Below are 23,662 nucleotides of genomic sequence, written 5' to 3' on the forward strand. Positions count from 1 at the left end.
ACTAAGAGTTCACAGTGATGAAGGAATTCATGGATCTCGGTGGACAATAAGGTTTTGTGGCTAACTCACCATATGTCGTTAGCAGACCATTGTACTACCCTCACACTAGTGATTCCTCATATCAAGTCCCATATTAACCTTCATATGAAAATTCTCAAACGTCATATGAACAAGAAATGAATATAGATGCTGAATAAGACTATTATAATGTGCTAGCCCTCGCAAGCCAAGTTTTTTCAATCGATACCGACTTACAACTTAACAAAAAAAACCAACATTTCATAAGACCTCCATTCAACAGAAACTATAATCCATAAAACAACCCACCTCATCACTTTAATCATCTCGTCAAATACCCAAGACACTCACCTTATCAACCCTTGTCTCAAACATCAACTTTAATGCTTACTATCTCCATCGAAGCATCACATGAAGACAAACCTTTAGAAACCTTGATTAATCTTGAAGAAAGAAATAAGGGGTTCTTATATGCCATAAGTGTCACAAGAAAAATCACTATGTAAGAGATTCAAGGCTAATATGGTGAAGAAAAGGCATTTTAAGGAGAAAAAGAAGGAGTTTGTTACACATATGCAAAGAGACAATCAAGTTTAGTCATCTAGAGATGAATATGAAGAAGTTGAGAAAAAGAGGAAGCGAGAAAATTATGTCTTGTTGCGAAGAAAGGAGTTGACACGACGATAGGTTAACAATACTAAAAAAGAATTACTTCTTAATGGAAAGAAAAGGAACCATCATCATTATTAAGGAGGTAAAATTCATGATCCCATATGATCATTATAATTTGAAATATTGAGAACCTCAAATAGAAAAACTTACTTAAACGTGTGTTGACGTTCTTTGAGATTATAACAAAGCCTTAGATGAAAAATAACATAATGGCTAAGAAGACGACTAAAATACAAGAAGCTTAAGGTCACAATGTTTGAGAGAGATCTATTATTAGAATAAGATGTTACATTTCTTAATGAAAATAAATTAGATGTTGCTTTCAATCAACGAAATTTAGCCCAAATAGAAAATGTACGTATGAATTTGTTAATTGAAAAAACTTTTTCACTGAAAGGGTAACAATAGAAAATCTTGTTAATAATAGGTCCACAGAAAACACTTACAATTAGGGTTGGTCAAATGGTTTCACTATAGGAGAGAAATCACCACCAAGTTTTGATGTCAATCATCCCTATGTCTCACCAGATAGACCGTTTGCCTTTCCTGTAAATGACAAAACATACCCAAAAGACATTCAATGTCACTTTGGTAGATTGAATTATATGAGCAATAACTATATAATCAAAGAGATTGTTCCTGAACCATCAAGAGTCACTGAAAAAATTGATATTAAATACCACTCAATGGATCACTTTAAATTGAATTAGGAGATGAATACTGTAAGGAAATCATTATATAAAGTCTAGGCCTGTCTCCAAATGTTGTCCCTGCTACAAACGATGTGACGTTTTTTGCTAGTTAAAGAAGTTTCCTTTGAGAATTTCATAAAAGATAAAGATTTAGTTACTTCCAAAACAAGTATTGAAACTCTTCCAGAAGCAGTAAGAATGGACAAATTGGTAATTTGACAATGCTCAAAATTTCATGAACTTCATAGTTTTTATGAATCATCTCTCAGACCTATATCACAGAAAAGTAAATTTTTCAAAAGAAAAAGACCAAAGTTGAACACCTCGGACATTCTACAAACCAAGGTTGAACCAAAAAGGGCCTAGACATAAGAAATAAAATATCGCATAGAGATTAAAAACAGCAAGTTCAACCTCAATGCCTCTGTGAACAAATGGTCCAAATTTTCAAGAAAGAAAAAGTTTTTAGAAAACTCGTCGTAAGACAAAACTTCGCAGATAGTTCAAACAGAAAAAAAAGTCCAAAGGTTGTTAAGAATGGCAACCTCATAGTTGTGTCTCTTCAAAACGATACCAAAGAAAAACTTCAAATAAAGAAAAATTGTGCAAAGTTTTTCGATTATATTCAACAACAAACCAAGACATAGAATTTAGATAAATGAAAATAAACTGACTTTTAGCTCTTATCCATCTACAAAGAAAAATTGTTCTTAGAATAAAGTTAAAACTAGTTTGGAATCCCATAACAGTCAAGAACACCTCTACACCAAAAACTAGAAACACACACACCACAAAAATACCCAAAAATGCATATTCTCAACATCAATTTGTTATGTTATTGTGGGCCCCAAACAAGTTTGGGTATCCAAATTAACTGAATGAATATGTAGATAATGTGCATGAAGATCACAAAATTAATTAATTGATATCACCCGTTCTTTGCACATGACTGGTATATTAGAATACCTTCGTGACTACAGGATGGTCACAACTGGTGGTCACCTAACTTTGGGTAATGAATCGAATGGGGTATCATACGAGGATTATGGTTTTCTTACAAATGGAAATTTTTAATACAAAGAGTTGCCTATGTGGAAGACATGCAGCACAACTTGATAAGTGTTGGACAACTATGAAAAGTTGGTCATCATGTAGAATTTGGTGATGAATACAGTTACATCATGACAAAGGACATGGATAAATGTCTTATCAAATAAAAATTTGTAGGAACGATGTTTCCATTGGATATCTCTATAGTCATTGCTAAACCACAACTATGTTTTCTATCAAAACTAGTTTCCATGGTTAGTTAGCTATGCCATCGAAAACTTTCTCACCTAAACTTTCGGTATATCAATAACCTAATTACTGAAGAAATGGTACGATGATTGTCTCTCCACAAAATTCACAATGACACATTATGTATTGCTTGTGAGTGTGGAAAGCAATCAAAGCGAAGTCATCCTCCGACCGTAGACTCATCACTTGTTTCCTCATTGGAATTTTCACTGTAATCATCTGTCTAGTGATGTTAAGTTGTATTAAAATGATTTTTGTCCACAATTGTAACACCGTAAATTTCAAGACAAAATTTTCATTTAAAACAATCATTTTATTCTTAGAACACTTGTTTAAAATGTCATTCATAATCGAATTACAAAACATAGCTCCATTTTCACTTGCATAGAAAAAAAAACCAGGATCCTCCAAAATATGACTCTTTCTCTGGTGTGTACAATCAAGCCGGTGCCATCCCGTGATACTGAAAGAAACCTGAAAACAACATAACACAAAACACTGTAAGCACGAAGCTTAGTGAGTTCCCCAAAATACCACACACATAACACATATAAGCCACTCGAGGCTATAACTCTATGGGTCCGTGCACCCAAATTCTGTGAACCCTCAGGTTCTAACTCTGTGAACCTTCCGGTTCTAACTCTAGGAACCCTTTGGTTCCAACTCTGCAAACATGCACAGCATAAATCACATAGAAATAATGCAGTACAACACATAACATACATAGCATACAAATACTCTGTCACATAACTCTGGTTACCTACTCAAGGTAAAGTATAGTGAGAAGACTCACCTGACAAGCAGAAAGCAGATATCTCCATACTTGAATCTCGAACTCGCCACCACCTAACACGTAAGGCAAAACTCTCATGACCATAACTCTCGAGACTAGAATCAATCCTCTCAATGCAACCTCTTAAGGGTAAAAGACTATTTTACCCCTCTCTTGGCCCAAAGGCCACATTGCTGACCAAACCCTAAAAGTCAATGGTCAACCCTTGGTCAAAATCAAAGTCCTCAGTCAAAGTCAACCCCTGAATGACCCTACTCGCCGTGTCAACCCTATGACTCGCCGAGTTCCTATAATCAGAACTTCACTCAATCCGCGACCTAACTCGCTGAGTCACTCCGAGACTCGCCGAGTCCAACAACTCTGAGTCCACTCGCACACAACTCACCGAGTCATCCCTTGACTCACCGATTCTCGACTCAACCAGGAAATATCGGGACTCTTCGACAAGACTCGCTGAGTCCAAGAACAGACTCGCCGAGTCCAAGACTATCATCAACGTACTTGCCGAGTTGTTCATACAACTCGCCGAGTTCCAGGCCATCTTCATCCAACTCGCCGAGTTGTTCTTCCAACTCGCCGAGTCCCAGCTCATCTTCAAGCAACTCGTCGAGTACACTCATGTGACTCGCCGAGTACCACCGGTCTGAATCCATTCAGAAGCATTCCAGGCCATGCAATTGCTCCAAAACATAGATCTAGCCTCCTACCACTCATCCATCACGTAAAGTGGCAAACTTTACGTGAATCCAAAGAGATCTAGGCCATTTGCACATTGGGCTAGGGTTTGGGACATGAAAGCTTCACTAAACACTCCAACACAGGGACTTTCATGCTCTCTGATTCTTCTCCCTTCCAGATCTGAGGTAGCAACCTCAAATCTAACCCCTAGACTTCCCATTTCATCCATAGACAAGTTCCCACAAACCCCAAAATGAAGAAACAACATAACAACAGCCCAAGAAAGAGATATTACCTCCAAGAGATGCCCCAACTGCAATGTAGTTCGGATCCAAGCAAAGCCGCTTGCTCCAAGCCTTCAATCTCCCAAAATTCCTTCAACAATTACTTCTCCAAGCTCCAATCCACTCAACAATGGTGCTTCACCGCGATTTAGGGTTTTCTGGGGCTTTAGGGGTGATAAAGAGGCTGGGAGGAAAACATAATGTTCTTTATATAGGGCTCAACCCCGAGAATTAGGGTTTTCTCCAATCAGCGCCTACTCGCCGAGTCCTCCTCACTGACTCGCCGAGTCGGCTACTTAGCACGCGACCCAGTCGCGACTCTACTCGCCGAGTCCATCCATGGACTCGCCGAGTCACTCTTTCACAACTTACTCTTTTAGCCCTTCAACTCTACTCTTGATGTTTCGGGATGTTACAATAATTCTTCCTATACATATTGTCAAAACATAGAAGTAAACCTCTCATCTTGATCAAACACGATACTCAGCCGTACTTAGTGTAACCTCACCACTTCACACTAGTACAAAAATGATGCTTGGTCATGCAAAAACTCATCATTATAGACATTTTATGACAATTTTTTTTTTCATTCAATGTGTAAGGAAATATCGCATCATAGATGATAAGTTATGGTGATGTTTAATTGTGGTGACTATAACCTATAAAAACCGTTGCTATAGGTAAAAAACGTCACCACAGGGCAGCAGTTTTTGTAGTTTTTCAATCATTTTTTGTGTAACAGCCCGGAATTCCAGGTATCTTTATTGATTTGATTATTTTGTGTTTTGAGAGTGGACTCGGCGAGTTGGAGCTCAGACTCGCCGAGTAGGGTCGCGATTCTGGACGCGGGATTTGTTTGGACTCGGCGAGTCCAGGATATGGACTCGGCGAGTCTGCGCTGTTTCATGAAACCCTAATTTATCAGGTTTGGGACCTATTTAAAGGGCCTTATGGCCGTCATTTGTGCTCACCAGTCCCTTGAGTGAAACCCTAATCGAGTGTGAGCGTTTGGAGCATAGAAGGAGGCTATTATTGATCTTGGAGGTGTCATTTTGCAAGGAAAGAGGAAATCAGCCAAGGGGAAAACAAGAGGAGCCATCTTTTGAGGATTTGGAGGCCAGAGCATCTCTATTGGGGTAATATTTCGAGCTATTCTCTTCTATGTTGGTGTTTCATTGATTTAGGGTTTATTGAACCCCTTTTGTGACTAGATCTTGTGCTCCCTTGGACCCCTAAGAGATTTAGACTATAGATCTGGACCCCTAAAGGTCCAGAGTATCCCTTTGCCCAAGCTTTTTGGGAGTCAATGGAAGTTTTGGGTTGGAACCCTTATGCTTTAGATCAAAATGTTCATTATAAGCCATGGGGTGTGTTTTGGACACCAAGATAGGGACTTTACGTGGTGAATCAGTTTTGTAAGGCTAGATCTATGAATTGATGGAACAGATCTGACCTTAGAAACGAGTTTGAGTAATTGCATGGCATGGACTCGCCGAGTCCGATGAGCAGACTCGGCGAGTAGCTTGAAGATTGCCTTAGATCGGCCAGTGAGTGATCCAGTCGAGTCACGGGTTGACTCAGTGAGTCAGGACGAGTGAGAGAGGGTCGACAGGTGGTCTGAGTTGAGTTGGGACTCGCCGAGTTGTTCTTGAGACTCGGCGAGTTGAGTCGGGGTGGCCCCGCGACTCTCCCAGATGGAACTCGTCGAGTCAGGGGAAGTACTCGACGAGTAAGGGAATCCTATGGAGTTGGCGAATACGTCTAGACTCGCCGAGTTGCCCTTGTGCACTCGCCGAGTCCGGTCAAGTTCACCGTTGACCAGAGTTGACCTATGTTTGACTTCGTAGGGATAGTCAAACTTGGAAGATAAACGTATTGACTAAAGATGTATGATGTTATAGGGAGATTGTAGCTCGGCGGATCGAGCACGAGTGACTTCGGGATTTGCTAGTTTTCGATATTCACGAGGTGAGTCTTCTCACTATACCGTACCCGGAAGGGTTTGACTGTGTGACCGGAAGGTCGGTTATGATATGTGATATATGTGCTATATGTGATAAGTTAATTGTTATACGTGCTATGTATCTATTGTGGGCCGGAAGGAATTATGTTATGGGCCGGAAGGCGTGTAATGTGGACCGTAAGGTTGGCGTAGGTAGGACCGGAAGGTTTACCCAGCAGGGACGGAAGTCCCCTGATACACATGGACTGGAAGGTCGGGGCCTGGAAAGGCGTATGTGCGTAAGTTGTATTTTTGGGAACTCACTAAGCAATTATGCTTACAGTTGTTGTGTATGTGTTTCAGGTACTAGCGAGGACCGTGGGAAGGCGCCGGCATGATCTGTACACGCTAATAGATGTTTTGTGATCTTGGGATTCATATAATTTGTATTCTGACATGACACTTGGAATGTTTATGCCTTGTTTTGAATGAAAATACTTTATTTTGAAATGAAAATTTTGTTTGAAAAATTACGTTGTTACAAATTGGTATCAGAGCCTTGGTTTGAGGGATTCGGGTGCACCTTCGGGCGTAACTGAACTCAAACCGAGGATTTGAGGAAAACTTTTTAAATAAAGGCATAAACTTTTATAAATGATTTTTGTGGCAAGAAAGAATGAAGCAGTGTGTACGATCAGTCAGCGCCCGAACGGTAAAGATCCCCAAAAATACCTTACAATGTTATGTTAAGAGATAAGATATGATATGAATTGTTATGCATGCTAGAAGACTAGGTATTCATGATAGGACTAGAGTGGCCTGAATTGTGATGCCTTAGTCTAGGGAGGGTTTGCCGATATGAGGTGCTTTGATAGCGTGCGGGTAGATAGTGCATAACAAAAGTAGACTACTCACTATCCGGGGTTTGGGGAGGAAGACTTGGGATGAATGCTGATGCGGTGTGGACGGTAGTATTGGGCCCGTACTACCGAAGACACCGGGTCAGGGGGAAACCCAAGTAAGAATCCCTAGATATCAGAGACTGAGTAGGGATGCGTTATCGAGTGCGATTATACTCGATGGAGTCTCTGATAGTTTTATGTTGTATTTCAGAGACATCATGGTTGGACCACGCCACAGACCGAGTACGAGCGGGGTGAGTGACGAGGAGATTCGTCAGATGATTCATGAGGAGGTGGCTGCAGCGATCCGGGCTGAGATTCCGGAGATGTTTGGGTCTATTAAGACCACCTTGATGGAGACTTTTGATGAGCGGCACGCCGCATTGACTGAGGCTGCAACCGCTGCAGCTACCGCAGCTGTGGCCGCTGCCAGGCCACAGGGGGGTGACTCGTTGCTGTTTCGGGAGTTCAGCAACACGAAGCCACCTGAGTTTGATGGGACGCAGGATCCGATTGCTGCGATGAGGTGGGTCGCTGATATTGAGGGGTGCTTCTACACTTGTTCTTGTCCGGAGCATCTGAGGGTACGGTTCGCTTTGAACCAGCTCCGTCTGGGAGCGAAGGATTGGTGGAAGTTCGTGACGGCGAACTTCACTTTGGCAGAGATTTCAGTAGTGACATGGGAGAGGTTCACCTCCATGTTCAGAGACGAGTACGTTCCCCCGGTGGAGAGGGAACGATTGGTTCAGGAGTTCTTGACCCTCAAGCAGGGTACTGATTCGGTCGCGGTGATCACGCGGAAGTTTCATGAGAGGGCGATGTTCTGCCCCGAGCTGGTGTCCACAGAGCAGGCCCGGATGAGCCGGTACTTGGGTGTTCTGAGGAGGGATATCCGAGAGTTTGTGTCAAACTCCACCTATCATACCTTTGCTGAGCTTCAGGCGAATGCCAGGAAGCGCGAGATCGAGTTGGAGACCCAGGCCAGGGAGGAGGCCGAGTCTCAGCGGGTGGACCGGCGGCCGGCTCAGTCTCAGCCGGCAGCCAAGCGGACTAAGTCCGCCGATTCGAGGACGGGAGGTCCGAAGGGCCGCACTTGCGGAAGGTGCGGCAATGGTCATGAGGGGACATGTCGATCTGGTGCTTGCTACAAGTGTGGCAAGGAGGGGCACATCGCCAGGGATTGCCCCAAGGGGTTCATGGTTTGCTTTCATTGCAACCAGACAGGCCATCGGAAGGCCGAGTGCCCTCAGCTTCTTCAGGGATCTGCACCTGCTGCCAGGGCTGCTGAGACTCGACCGGTGAAGGTCGAGGCCCCGAGGGCTCGTGGGAGAGCCTTTCAGCTGACTGCGGAGGAGGTCCGCGCTGCGCCCGATGTTGTGGCAGGTATGCTTTATTGCATGTATTTATTTTGATGTTGAGATGTTATGCTTATGTTATATTATGCGTAGGTACTTTCCTTGTGAACTCTGTGCCTGCTTTAGTGCTATTTGACTCGGGTGCGAGTCGGTCTTTTGTATCTTTGGCCTTTAGTCAGCATATCAGCGTTGGCCGTGAGCCGTTGAGTCGGCCTCTGAGAGTTTCTATAGCTGACGAGAGGGTGATTTGTGCCACGGAGATTCTCCGGGGATGTGTGTTAGAGATATTCGGGGTCGAGTTTCCGATTGATCTGATTCCTATTGCGATGGGTGATGTCTGTGTCATTGTGGGCATGGACTGGCTGAGCCGATCCGGCGCCGTCATCGACTGTGAGCGTCAGCTGGTGACTATACGAGACCCTAGTGGGGGAGTTCTTTCGGTGTACGGCGAGGGTACCCGTTCAGGATCAGCTTTTTGTTCGGCCGCTAGGGCGAGGCAGTGCTTACAGCAGGGCTGTAAGGGTTTTGTGGCGTATATGATGGATACGCGAGAGGCTTCCGAGAGACCGAGATCAGTTGAGGAGGTTCCAGTGGTGCGTGAGTTTCCAGATGTTTTTCCCGAGGAGCTACCGGGGGTACCGCCTGTGAGGCAAGTGGAGTTTGGTATTGATTTGGTCCCGGGGGCCGCGCCTATAGCTAAGGTGCCTTATCGTCTTGCACCTCCAGAGATGCAAGAGTTATCCTCGCAGCTTCAGGAGTTGCTGGGGAAGGGATTCATTCGGCCGAGCAGCTCGCCGTGGGGAGCACCTATTCTGTTCGTCAAGATGAAGGATGGTTCACACCGGATGTGTATTGATTACCGGGAGTTGAACAAGCTGACGGTCAAGAACCGTTACCCGTTGCCGAGGATCGACGATTTATTTGATCAGTTGCAGGGAGCATCTTGGTTTTCCAAGATCGACTTGAGGTCGGGATATCATCAGGTGAGAGTGCGGGATGAGGACATCCAGAAGACAGCATTCAGGACGCGATATGGGCATTATGAGTTTGTGGTGATGCCTTTTGGGCTCACCAATGCCCCGGCTGTGTTCATGGATCTCATGAACAGGGTATGCAGGCCGATGTTGGATCGGTCGGTGATTGTATTTATCGATGATATTCTGGTGTATTCGAGATCTAGGGAGCAGCATGAGGAGCATTTGAGGGAAGTCCTTGAGGTATTGAGATCGGAGAAGCTTTATGCAAAGTTCTCTAAATGTGATTTCTGGTTGCGGGAGGTCCAGTTCCTAGGACATCTCGTTAACCAGGAAGGGATTCTGGTCGATCCGGCCAAGGTTGAGGCGGTGATGAGTTGGGAAGTGCCGAAGTCACCATCTGAGATCAGGAGTTTCCTCGGGTTGGCAGGGTATTATCGGAGATTTATCAAGGATTTCTCAAAGATCGCAGTGCCACTCACCAGATTGACCCGGAAGGGTGTTGCATTCTCATGGGGTCCCGAGCAGCAGACCTCCTTTGAGACACTTCGCCAAAGGTTGTGCGAAGCCCCGGTATTAGCTCTCCCGGAAGGGATGGAGTATTTCGTAGTATATTGCGATGCATCGATTTTGGGGCTGGGTGCAGTGTTGATGCAGAGGGGTCATGTGATAGCTTATGCGTCGAGGCAGCTGAAGCCTCATGAGTCGAGATATCCCACGCATGATTTAGAGTTGGGGGCAGTAGTGTTCGCTCTCAAGATTTGGCGTCACTACTTATATGGGGTTCGGTGTACGATATACACGGACCATAAGAGCTTGAAGTACTTGATGGATCAGCCCAATCTAAATATGCGTCAGAGGAGGTGGTTAGATGTAGTCAAGGATTATGATTGTGAGATCCTGTACCACCCGGGCAAGGCCAACGTGGTGGCCGATGCGTTGAGCCGCAGGGCGGAGAGCACTCCATTGCGAGATGTATGTTTGAGATTGACCATGATAGCCCCGGTATTGGATGCCATTCGTGGGGCACAGGCCGAGGCTGTGCAGCCGGAGATGCAGAAGAGGGAATGGGTCGTTGGTTTGGTTTCAGAGTTCGTTACGGATGGTCGAGGCTTATGACGTTTCAGGGTCGGATTTGGGTACCGTTTGTGGGTGGTACGCGTATTACTTTGATGGAAGAGGCTCATCGGTCGAAGTTTTCGATCCATCCGGGGGCTACGAAGATGTATCGGGATTTGAGGAAAGAGTATTGGTGGCCCTGTATGAAGAGGGACGTAGCCTGGTTTGTTGAGAGGTGTTTGACCTGCCGCAGGGTTAAGGCCGAGCACCAGAGACCGCATGGCAAGTTGCAGCCATTGGAGGTTCCCGAATGGAAGTGGGAACAGATCACTATGGATTTCATCACCAAATTGCCGAGGACTGCCAGAGGAGTTGATGCAATTTGGGTGATTGTGGATAGGCTGACGAAGAGCGCTCACTTCCTTGCCATCAGCGAGAGCTCTTCAGCGGAGAAGTTGGCGGAGTTATATGTGAGGGAAGTGGTATCTCGGCATGGGGTGCCGATCTCGATTGTTTCAGACCGTGATGTGCGCTTCACTTCCAGATTCTGGAAGAGATTTCATGAGGAATTGGGTACTAGATTGCATTTTAGTACCGCATATCATCCCCAGACAGACGGTCAGAGTGAGCGGACGATTCAGACGCTTGAGGACATGCTTCGAGCATGTGTGTTGGATTTCGGGGGTAGCTGGGATGCGTATTTACCCTTGGCAGAGTTTTCCTACAACAACAGCCATCATTCGAGCATTGGTATGCCACCCTTTGAGCTGTTGTATGGTAGGAGGTGTCGGACCCCCATTTGTTGGGGAGAGGTTGGGCAGAGAGTGATGGGCAGTACAGAGATCGTGCTTCAGACGACAGAGCAGATTCAGCAGGTCAGACAGAGGTTATTGACCGCCCAGAGCCGACAGAAGAGTTATGCAGACAGACGTCGGTCCGAGCTTGAGTTTCAGGTCGGCGACTTCGTTTTCCTGAAAGTTTCTCCTTGGAAAGGAGTGATTCGATTCAGGAAGAGGGGCAAGTTGGGGCCCCGTATATTGGACCATTTCGTGTGATTGCTAGGGTAGGCCGGGTAGCCTATCGTTTGGAGTTGCCAGCCGAGTTGGGACAGATCCACGACACTTTTCACGTGTCGCAATTGAGGAAGTGTATAGCCGATGAGTCGGCAGTGGTTCCACTAGAGGATATTCATGTGGATGCGAGTCTGAATTATGCCGAGAGGCCTGTGGCCATCAGGGATCAGAAGATCAAGGTTCTGAGGAACAAGGAGGTACCTCTGGCGTTGGTTCAGTGGCAACACCGGAAGGGATCAGAGATGACCTGGGAGCCAGAGCGCGAGATGCGGGAGCAGCATCCGGAGTTATTTCCAGAGCGAGACTTCGAGGACGAAGTCTAGTTCTAGTGGGGGAGAATTGTAACAGCCCGAAATTCCAGGTATCTTTATTGATTTGATTATTTTGTGTTTTGAGAGGGGACTCGGCGAGTTGGAGCTCAGACTCGCCGAGTAGGGTCGCGATTCTGGACGCGGGATTTGTTTGGACTCGGCGAGTCCAGGATATGGACTCGGCGAGTCTGCGCTGTTTCATGAAACCCTAATTTCTCGGGTTTGGGACCTATTTAAAGGGCCTTATGGCCGTCATTTGTGCTCACCAGTCCCTTGAGTGAAACCCTAATCGAGTGTGAGCGTTTGGAGCATAGAAGGAGGCTATTATTGATCTTGGAGGTGTCATTTTGCAAGGAAAGAGGAAATCAGCCAAGGGGAAAACAAGAGGAGCCATCTTCTGAGGATTTGGAGGCCAGAGCATCTCTATTGGGGTAATATTTCGAGCTATTCTCTTCTATTTTGGTGTTTCATTGATTTAGGGTTTATTGAACCCCTTTTGTGACTAGATCTTGTGCTCCCTTGGACCCCTAAGAGATTTAGACTATAGATCTGGAACCCTAATGGTCCAGAGTATCGCTTTGCCCAAGCTTTTTGGGAGTCAATGGAAGTTTTGGGTTGGAACCCTTATGCTTTAGATCAAAATGTTCATTATAAGCCATGGGGTGTGTTTTGGACACCAAGATAGGGACTTTACGTGGTGAATCAGTTTTGTAAGGCTAGATCTATGAATTGATGGAACAGATCTGACCTTAGAAACGAGTTTGAGTAATTGCATGGCATGGACTCGCCGAGTCCGATGAGCAGACTCGGCGAGTAGCTTGAAGATTGCCTTAGATCGGCCAGTGAGTGATCCAGTCGAGTCACGGGTTGACTCAGTGAGTCAGGACGAGTGAGAGAGGGTCGACAAGTGGTCTGAGTCGAGTTGGGACTCGCCGAGTTGTTCTTGAGACTCGGCGAGTTGAGTCGGGGTGGCCCCACGACTCTCCCAGATGGAACTCGTCGAGTCAGGGGAAGTACTCGACGAGTAAGGGAATCCTATGGAGTTGGCGAATACGTCTAGACTCGCCGAGTTGCCCTTGTGCACTCGCCGAGTCCGGTCAAGTTGACCGTTGACCGTTGACCAGAGTTGACCTATGTTTGACTTCGTAGGGATAGTCAAACTTGGAAGATAAACGTATTGACTAAAGATGTATGATGTTATAGGGAGATTGTAGCTCGGAGGATCGAGCACGAGTGACTTCGGGATTTGCTAGTTTTCGATATTCACGAGGTGACTCTTCTCACTATACCGTACCCGGAAGGGTTTGACTGTGTGACCGGAAGGTCGGTTATGATATGTGATATATGTGCTATATGTGATAAGTTAATTGTTATACGTGCTATGTATGTATTGTGGGCCGGAAGGCATTATGTTATGGGCCGGAAGGCGTGTAATGTGGACCGTAAGGTTGGCGTGGGTAGGACCGGAAGGTTTACCCAGCAGGGACGGAAGTCCCCTGATACACATGGACCGGAAGGTCGGGGCCTGGAAAGGCGTATGTGCGTAAGTTGTATTTTTGGGAACTCACTAAGCAATTATGCTTACAGTTGTTGTGTATGTGTTTCAGGTACTAGCGAGGACCGTGGGAAGGCGCCGGCATGATCTGTACACGCTAATAAATGTTTTGTGATCTTGGGATTCATATAATTTGTATTCTGACATGACACTTGGAATGTTTATGCCTTGTTTTGAATGAAAATACTTTATTTTGAAATGAAAATTTTGTTTGAAAAATTACGTTGTTACATTTTGATAAACGTCACCATAAAATACTTTTTTTTCATGGATTAATTTGTTTATCATGACTACTGTTGACTTTTAGTGACACATTTTTATTTGTTTTTGATGACTAATCTTGACTTTTAGTCACATATTTTTCATTTGTGAGGCTATTGCCCGCTTTTAGTCACACAATTTTTTATTTGTCATTACTATTATTGAATTTTAGTGACACGTTTTGTCTTTAATCATGACAACTAGTTACTTTCAGTAACACAAAAGAACGAAGACACATAGTTTGCATTTCATAACTTTAAGTGTTTTAAAAAATTATAAATTTATTAAATTTCAAATTGAATGACAATTAGTGTCGCATAATACATAAAAACATAAATAAATATATAGAAAAATAATATATTTCATCCAATAATATCTTGTCAAATAGGTTATCAAAAATGTTGTACACTACATGTCAAATGTTAGTTAACAAACATTTTAAATTTAACAAAGTATTGTTTATCAATAAAAAAATATTGCACGAAAATAAAGCCTACAACAAAAGACAACCATTCTTCACAAACTTTGTCAATATCAGAATCTATATACTCAACTTTGTCGCCCCCAAGTTGAGAAAAAAATTGCATATAATGTTTCGTTTATGATATTGAGAATAAGATGTTATATTATCCATTAAATAAAAATAAAATCATCCGTATTTCAATTCCTTTCTTATTAGACCATTGTACTTTCATATAAATGAAAATACATTACTATTTCTTGCATTTTTTTTTTTTGCATTTAACTAACTATTTGAATTATAATAATGAGAATATGACTCTTTATCATTTAACAAGTAAACATAAAGTAATTCGATCTTCTTTCAATCCATTTCTTATTAGAGTGTTGTACTTTCAAATAAATGAGTACATTGCCATTCTTTTCATATAGCCTACTATTTCAAATATAATAGTTAGAATAGGAATCTTATGTGTACTGGAGCTTCATGTATCCTTGGATTCATCAATGGAGGTGATCTTGGATGCTACAAGGGATGCACGAAGAAAGAGGGTCTACATGTTGGCAGATTGTTGGGGGGACTTTGAATGAGGTGCTTTGCGAAACTCATAAGATCCTAATCTTGAGGTGTTTCAGAAGTTTATAAACTCAGGCTCTTAGTCTTAACCAAGTTTCACACTGAAAAACTAGAAAGCACTCTTTCTATGAAGAGTTGAACCAAATACCTTAAAAGAACAATGTTGAAATAGATTATAATCTTGAAATCAGGACATAACATCTTTTTTCATTCATCTCACCATCAATGGATCAATAGGAAATGACAAAAGCCAACTTGTGCTTTGTTGAAGCACTTACTACTCTTCCTGTGAAGAGTCAAACCAAATACCCAGTACAGGTGGTCGCGTTTATCTTAGTATTTGCTTTATGAGGTATGAGAACTATAGCTTTTCTGGGGAGCATATATGGGAAGAAGACAAAATTATATGTGTGAGTAAAACAAGGAGAAATAATACCTTTGAATAATCAGCCTCAAAGGTTTTGTTTCAAATAGTGGAAACTACAACTAAAACTAAAGACTACCATACTGGAAAACATGCTCTTATTTCTGGGACAACAAATAAATCAGACTATGTAATGGTTGATTTTTGGCATAATCCAAAAGCATAAAGATTTCATGTTTAATACCATCACAAGATCTCAAAGAATGCACTCCACCTTTTCCTTAGCCAACCAGTTCTCTAGAAGATTCTTCTTGTTCTAATTGACAACAAGACAAGAAAGCTCCAATAATTCTAATGCATCTAGCCTCCCTTTAGTCAGTAGGGTCCCAAAATCTGCAACAGTGATGGTTTCTGTGCGGCTTGCACAGGCACACTCTACATATGACACGTATGGAGGTTAAAAAAGATCAAAATGGAACTCTATAGACTAACATCCAGAATATGTAAGATGGTATTATTACTTAGAGAAGTAGAAACCTCAAATTTTGCAACTGTATCTGGTGTAAGCAGAATTCCATAAGGAGATTTTGTAGCAAGTTCAGTAACTTCTTTGTACTTGGTATGAGCAAACAATTCTTGAAATCGTTGAACATCCTGGGATGAAAAGTCAACCGGTCAAAGCGAGATGCAGAAAAGAAAAGAAAATATGAGGCAAAATTTTCATTGTCAAAGGAAGAACACGATGATAAATTTTGGGGTAAAGGTCTGAACAGATGATGGCAAGATCTCTGAGAAACGAGGAGGGAGTGCTGCAACTTGAAGCGATGAGAAAGGTGACGAAGATGAAGGGTTACGATGAACATGATTATGATGATGATCAGTGATAGGGCAATGAACAAGTATATCAGACAATTAGGAAGAAAGGAAGTCATAAGAATCAACGCTAAAGAGATCCTGCAACAAAATAACAACACTTATATTTCATTTATTTATACTGATCTCTAAAGTTCTTTGATCATACATTGTTCCTATAGAAAACAACTTTTGTGTTCATATCTTCCATTATCTAAAAACCTATCAGTTCAAGTTAAAATTAGTTGCACAGTTGCTTAATTTGGTAGTTTGTGGATATAACAAGCTAGTAGAAACGATTGTTCGATCTTACGTCCAAAGTCCATACACGCACACATAGAGGAATGTGTATAGGGTTTGAACGGCGCAACGTATAAAAAGGGGGGGGGGGGCATCCAATGGTGGGAGATGGTATTAGGTCTATTTTTTTAGATAAGTTCGTGTGGTTGGTTGACCAGCATGGTTCGTTCTTTTCGTGATGGCTTGTGGTGTCGAGGATGAGACGCAACGCCAATTAGGGCTTCTTGACCGATTTCTTCTCTGTTAGCCTTATTATGTCTCTCTTTTTTCTTTCTCTTCCTTCTGGTACTCCATTTATGGTGGGGAGGTTCATGGTTGCTATGATGGCCGATCTAGAAGCTCTCCATGATCGTTGTCGTGGAAATAATAACGGATAGTCTAAGAAGAAATGTCTATAGGGTTTAAGGGAATAATCATATTAGGTCTAATTTATTTTAGATAAGAAGAAAACATAAATAATGAATTTTTGGCCAAGATAGAAAATTTTAAAAATTTTAATAAAGAGGGAAAAAAATTGAAATTTTAATAAGTGAAAAAAAAATTTTTAACTCCCTTTATATCTTTCCCTTTTCATTTTGCTTATATTCAATTGTGACTTAAACCATTTATAGAGACATGTTTTTTTTTCTTTCATGGTTACTATTTTTTACTTTTTAACACACATAAATAATTAATGATCTGTTTGTTGTGATGTATTTGGCTACTATTCTTTCTAATTGGAATTGAATTACAATTACAAAGTGTGTTTGGCTATGTTTTTATAACGAATTCAATTACTAAATGAAGAAAAAAACATGTATTTCTCTAGTGGAATCAGATTCATTGGCCATGAGAGAACAACCAAAATACAACGTGTGCTCCATATTTTATTGAGACAAAAATACCCTTTTCCTTTCAACAAAAAGAATGCAACCCTAATTCTATTCACTACTTGCTTCCATTCCATGAACCACCAACAAGCTCACTTAGCGATTTCTTTGCTTTTTGTGAAGAAGGAGGACCTTCAATCCATCGACTTTAATGATCCTCATCATCTTCATTCATCATACAGGTATGTGAATGATTTCTGATTTTTTCGTCATCTTCGTTTATCATAGTTATCTGATTCACTAGCCATATTACAATGGATGATTCTAGAATCACTTCTGATTTGTTGAATTGATTTCTGAGGTCTTTGTCGTATTCGTTTATCATAGTACAACTGATTTCTGATTTCTTGAATCGCTTCTGATTTCTTGGAAATAGTTGACACTGATTTTCTAATTTCTATGTACCACTTACTCCTATCCAATTTCACATTAAAGTTATTATCAGAAATAAATAGCTAGTAGTTCAATTTCTATTTCTTATCCTTAATTTCTGAGATGGCTTTTGGCAAGAAACATGAATACAAAAATGACTTTGTTCCTATTTTCCAGTTAATGGTCGTGTTTTTTATGTTGTTACTTGAATTTGTTATAGGTTATGTCTCAACTTAATTTAACATGTATACATAGGTTAGGGAGAAGGAAAGTTGTTATGGCATATCGGAACCAAGTTACGATCTCGATTGTATGGTGTTATTACCTTATGAAATTAGATAGCCAAATACAAAACCAGTAGACCGTGTATGCGGGGTATAGCTTCAAATACCAATCGATTCACAATATTGCATAGGTATGCTTATGGGAGTGACACCATGTGTTTATCAAAACTTAGGTTGAATAGGAGATGTTTTGCAAAATTATGTTGCATGCTAGAAACATTAGGTGGGTTAAAAATAACAACATATATGAATGTTGATGAACAAGTTTCCATACTCCTTCACATGATAACCCATAATCTTAAGAATCGAGTGCTTACTTGTCATCTTCATCGTTCGGGAAAAATAATTAGTAGACTTGTTACTCAAGTATGTCACGCGGTGATAAGATTGCATCCTTCTTTGCTTAATAAACCCGAACCAATTACCGAAGACTCTACGGATCAAAGATGGAAGTGTTTCAAGAATTATCTAAGGGATTTAGATGGAATGCATACAAACTGTTTAGTGTCATTTGAAGACAAACCTCGATATAGAAAAAGAAAAATGATATAGCTACAAATGTGTTAGGGGTTTGTTCATAGGATATGTAATTTATCTATGTGATACCAGGATGGGAAGGATCAGGTACGGATAGTAGAGTGCTTATAAATGCCTTGCTAACAACAAATAGATTAAAGGTTCGAAGACCATGTACTTAGATATACAAGGTTTCCTCACCCTATATTGAGATCAAAGGTATCATTTGAATGATTGGTGTGACGGATATCAACCAACAACTCCAAAAGAATTATATAATATGAGGAATTCTTGTGCACAAAATGTCATAGAAAGATGTTTCGATATTTTAAACTCAAGATAAGGAGTTTTAAGAGATAAATTGTATTATCCGATTGTAACAAAGAATAGGATCATAATAGTATGTTGTCTTCTTCATAATTATATAAGGAAAGAAATAACAATTGATCCTTTTAAAAACAATGTTTCAACAAATGAGGGAACTGTTTATAGTGGGGGTGGAAGTGATAATAATGTCACAGCCATCGGGACTTCAGACGAATGGACTACGTTTAGAGATAATTTAGCACAAACAATGCTTGATTCTTGGAATGCAACAAACTAATGTTATTTGTAGTTTATTGGAACCTTATTACTCCGTTATTTGTATTTTATATGTAGTTTATTTGTAACTTATGTTGGATCGGGTGTCTAATCCAATAACTAAATTAGTATATCTTGAATTATTACAAAAATCTGTTTGGGTTGTCCTCAAACCTAGTAATTGAATATGATGACTTTTAAAAAAGAGAGACAAATTTATTGATTTATTATATGATTAATAATTAGCAATAAATGAATTTATTAATATGTTGTGAAAATAATATATTAATTAGAAATAGTAACATTTAATTAATAATTAATCAGAAATTAATTAGATTAATTTTGTGATTAATTGTATTAATTAAAAGCGCAAATGCTAAAGGCAATTGTTCTTTAGTTAAATAAGAAAGAGTCCAGAACCTTCCTTGGAAGGAGGTTGATGAAATTAGGGTATTCTAGGGTATCTAGGATACTCCTTGCAAATAAATAGGAAGCTGAATAGTTACCAAATTTAATAAACATTATTTTATTCATTTAGGGTTATCTAGGGTTTCTAAGTTGCACTATATATTGACCTCTAGCCTTCAATTTATGGCCACCACTTGATCCTCAAGAGCCCTAGGTCAAAATTTTGACATCCCCTCTCTTCTCTCAAAAGCTTTTTGTTGCTAGTGTTGAGTGTGAACCGTCAAAGGCATGACACTTGTGGTGCTAGCTTCTAGGTTATTGAAGAAATAATTCTTAATTGTTTACTACAATAATAAAACGTTATGTTTTTCCTTCTACAATTTTCAAAAATTATCTAGGGTTAGGGTGTTCTTGTTGTTCAATAGAATGTTACCTCAATGGTGTTATGACTTAGATCTTTAGGTTGCATGTACCCTTAAGTGATAAAGATTTATCCGCATTAATACATGTTAAACCCACGTTAATAGATGTTAAACTCATCAGTGGTATCAGAGCATATGGTTGTCTAACAATTAAATGTACATTGCTTGAACAAAACCTAAAGGAGGAAAACAAAATAGTTATTCTATTGCCCACCGCAATGTGGTATTTTCTACCACGACAAGCTGATTTGCGAATTTGCGTCTTTTTACGTTCGACCACGACGTGATAATTGTTTACCATGATGTGGTGAACCATCAAATCAGGTAAAATAAGTTTTTGGCTTAATTCATAAATTGATTGCGATAATTACTTTTGATAATTTTTTAAATTGTACAAAATTAAAAAATTATCTTTTCTAATTAGATATCCTTATCTTAAATTTGTGTATTATCCTTATGTTTTAATTATATTTAATTATTTGATTAATTAAAAGATAATAATCAAAAACATAATTGGATTATTTTAAATTAAATTAATTCCTTAATTTCGAACATTTAATTTAAACCTTGTATTTTTTGAAAAGTTATAAAATACACCTTATATATAATATATTAAAAGTTAATTATTTTATGTATAAGATTAAGTCAGTCAAATCGCTAGTAGGCCTCATTCACGAAGTCATACTGTAAGGGGAGTTTAAAGAAGTCACCTATACAATGAACGTCATTAGGCATCCGTTCTTACCCACCGCACTCTTACATGGTGGAGGGTCGTTAGTCGAAAGGAATTGATAGGACATAACTTCATTCATAAGTATAATGAAATAAAAAGTAAGTAAACTCTTTTATAAAATCCCAATTTTAGTTACTTTAGGAAAATGTGAAAAATATGATAATCCATAAAATCGCACATTATATTTTTTTAGTAGTTAGTGGAGTGTGTGTGGTTAACTGGTACACTAATAGTGACTATAACGACTAACAATAGGCATCTCGAAAAACATCGTTGATTAATAGAGTGTGTATGGTTAACTGAAACATTAAAATGAGATGACAAATGACATTAAGAGAGCCAAGCTAATTTGTATGATTATCCACATCTTTTTTGTGATCCTCTGTACCCCAGTTACAAATAGAAGAGCATAATATGAGATTAAACATGCCATTGATAGATTCAATAAATCTCAAAATATCTAGGAATTTTGTAGTTCGAAATTGGTGAATTGCTTTTACCCACCTTCATAAATTTGCAATAAGATTATGGCATCCCTTTTATTTCTATTTTTTTGAATTGTTATTTTGGATCCTAGCCTTAATCAGTTATTACGGGTTATAATATTAAGGATAATTGTCATCTAACTAAAATTGTTCTTCTTTTTCTCTATAGATGTCTACTCATGTGTATGCTTCTTCTCTATCATCTTCTACCAACAACTCGAGTTTCTCCCAACTCTCCATCGTCTCCAAAGGGACTTTTTATGGCTTCAACCATAATGATTGGATGCATAACATCAGGATGGCTCTTCACTTCAAGGGTAAAGAATATATCCTTACAGAGAAACTCATTGAAGTCAATGAAGCTACTACTACTCCTAATCAACTAGCCTCCTATAGAAAACACTACGATCATGCAACAAAAGTTGCTTGCATCATGGTCGCCACAATGACTCTTGAATTGTAGAGGTTCTATGAGGACTATTGGCCTTTTGAGATGAATAATAACCTTGTGGAAAAACACCACAAGAGAGATCGTCAGGAGTTTGAAGTGGTCAAGTCACTCATGGCTTGAAAAATGTGTGACAACCCGAAATCTTTTTCGTCAGTTTTAACCTTTTTCCGTTAAAAAGCTTCGTTTTATTTAACTGTCCGTTAACCTTTTGGAAAAGGTTAATTAATTGGGACTATTATAATGACTTGGTAAGGGTTGAAACAAATTAGAAACACCCACTAGATGCCCTTAAAAATGTTTAGTTTCAACCAAGTCAAAATTTGACCGTTTAATCGGGTACGACCAAAAAGCCCCGTTTAACGGCAGTACCGGGTAGATTTCCACTGAGCCCCAACTCAAGCCCCTATATAAGTGGGAGTGGAATTCATTCCACCCTTTTTCCCACTACCATTTCACCCTCTCTCTACAACGTATTTTTCGCATAAAAAACCGCAAGTTTCCACCTCCAAATCGTAAGTTCTCGTACCTTAGCTTGTTTTACAACCCATTGCGTGTCATTATAGCTCAAAAATCGTCCAAGAAGGCAAGGAGTAAGGAGTTTACGGCCCAAGAACACTCTAGGGCCGTAAACCCCTAAAATGATGCCAAACTTGCCTTTAAACTTATCCTTAAGGTTGGAAACTAATTGGGGATTTAGCCTAGGAGTGCTTGAACCATAAAACAACAATGTTTGGGACATAAAAGAGGGTTTACGGCCCAAGCACATGATTAGGCCGTAAACACCCTCTAAACTTGTTAAATCAAGTCTAAAACACTCCCAAACCACCCTTAGGCTTAAGACATAAATTAGGGACTTGCTATTTCGGGTTTGGAAGAATTAAACACAAAGAAATGAGGGGTAAAAAAGAGTTTACGGCCCATGTACATGCTTAGGTCGTAAACACCTCCAAACCATGTCAAATGGTAGTTTTAATCCCCCCCCCCCCAAATGGCCTTATACTTCATTATAAATTGCTAGGATTGAAAATAGGGCCTTAAACTTCCATAAAGTCAAGGGGTAGGAGTTCACGGCCGTGAAATCCCATAGGGATGGTTCATGGGCCGTAAACTCCCATTTGGTCCCTTTAAAAGCCTTAAATCCACCCATACATTTTAGATTTGGACCTAGCAAAATTCCACGATCAATATAAGGCCTTTAAACATCCTAGAACCCCTCACCATGAGTTTACGGCCGTAAACTCATGGGAACTTGTCCCAGGGCTGTAAACACTACATGGAGAGTTTACTCTTGGAGAGTAAACTCCATTCCTAAGCCATTCACACCCTTAAATGTTACCCGGGACACCCCAAACACTTAACCAAAGTGTTTTCCGTACTTTAGAACGTGTATACTTGTTTAATTAGTATTATATGTACTAATTCTATGTAAACATATGTTATCATATGTTAATAGGTCACTAAGTGTGTCCAAGTCCTTACTTGACACCGAAGACCCAAACGGCACCTTCGTCGGATCCGCTTACATCAGGTGAGTTCATACCCCTGAATGAACCTTTTAAATGTTTTTACATGTTTTATAGGGGGCAGGGGAATACAAGTTAAACATGCCAATTATCCTATCAATCACATGTGGTTGATAACCCGCATGCACAAGGATTTACCACACTGTAAACTGTTTTACCGAGTAGGATACTATAAATGATTTTCTAAAATGTTTTCACTTGTTCAAAACTCTTACTTATACTGTTTTATCAAAGTTTCATTTTAAACTGGTTTATGAAAGGTTTCCAAAGAATTTCTAAGGGTTTTCAAACTTATTTTACAAAGAATACCACGTTGTGATTTTCTTAAGTATAAAGGTTTTTCTAAAGTTTTCATTAAGGTTTTCTCCCATGTTTTATTACTCTTATTAGGTAGATACTACTGTTTCATTATACTTCTGCATAGTTAAACGCTTATACTGGTTAGACGCTCCTACTCACTCGTGATACGCTCATACTTGTTAGATACTCCTTCACTTGTTAGATGTTTCTACTCACTCGTTATACGCTCATACTTGTTAGACGCTCCTTCACTTGTTAGACGCTCCTTCACTTGTTAGACGCTCTTACTCACTCGTT

Source organism: Lactuca sativa, chromosome 8 (assembly GCF_002870075.4).
Source record: "Lactuca sativa cultivar Salinas chromosome 8, Lsat_Salinas_v11, whole genome shotgun sequence".
Classification (NCBI taxonomy): Eukaryota; Viridiplantae; Streptophyta; class Magnoliopsida; order Asterales; family Asteraceae; genus Lactuca; species Lactuca sativa.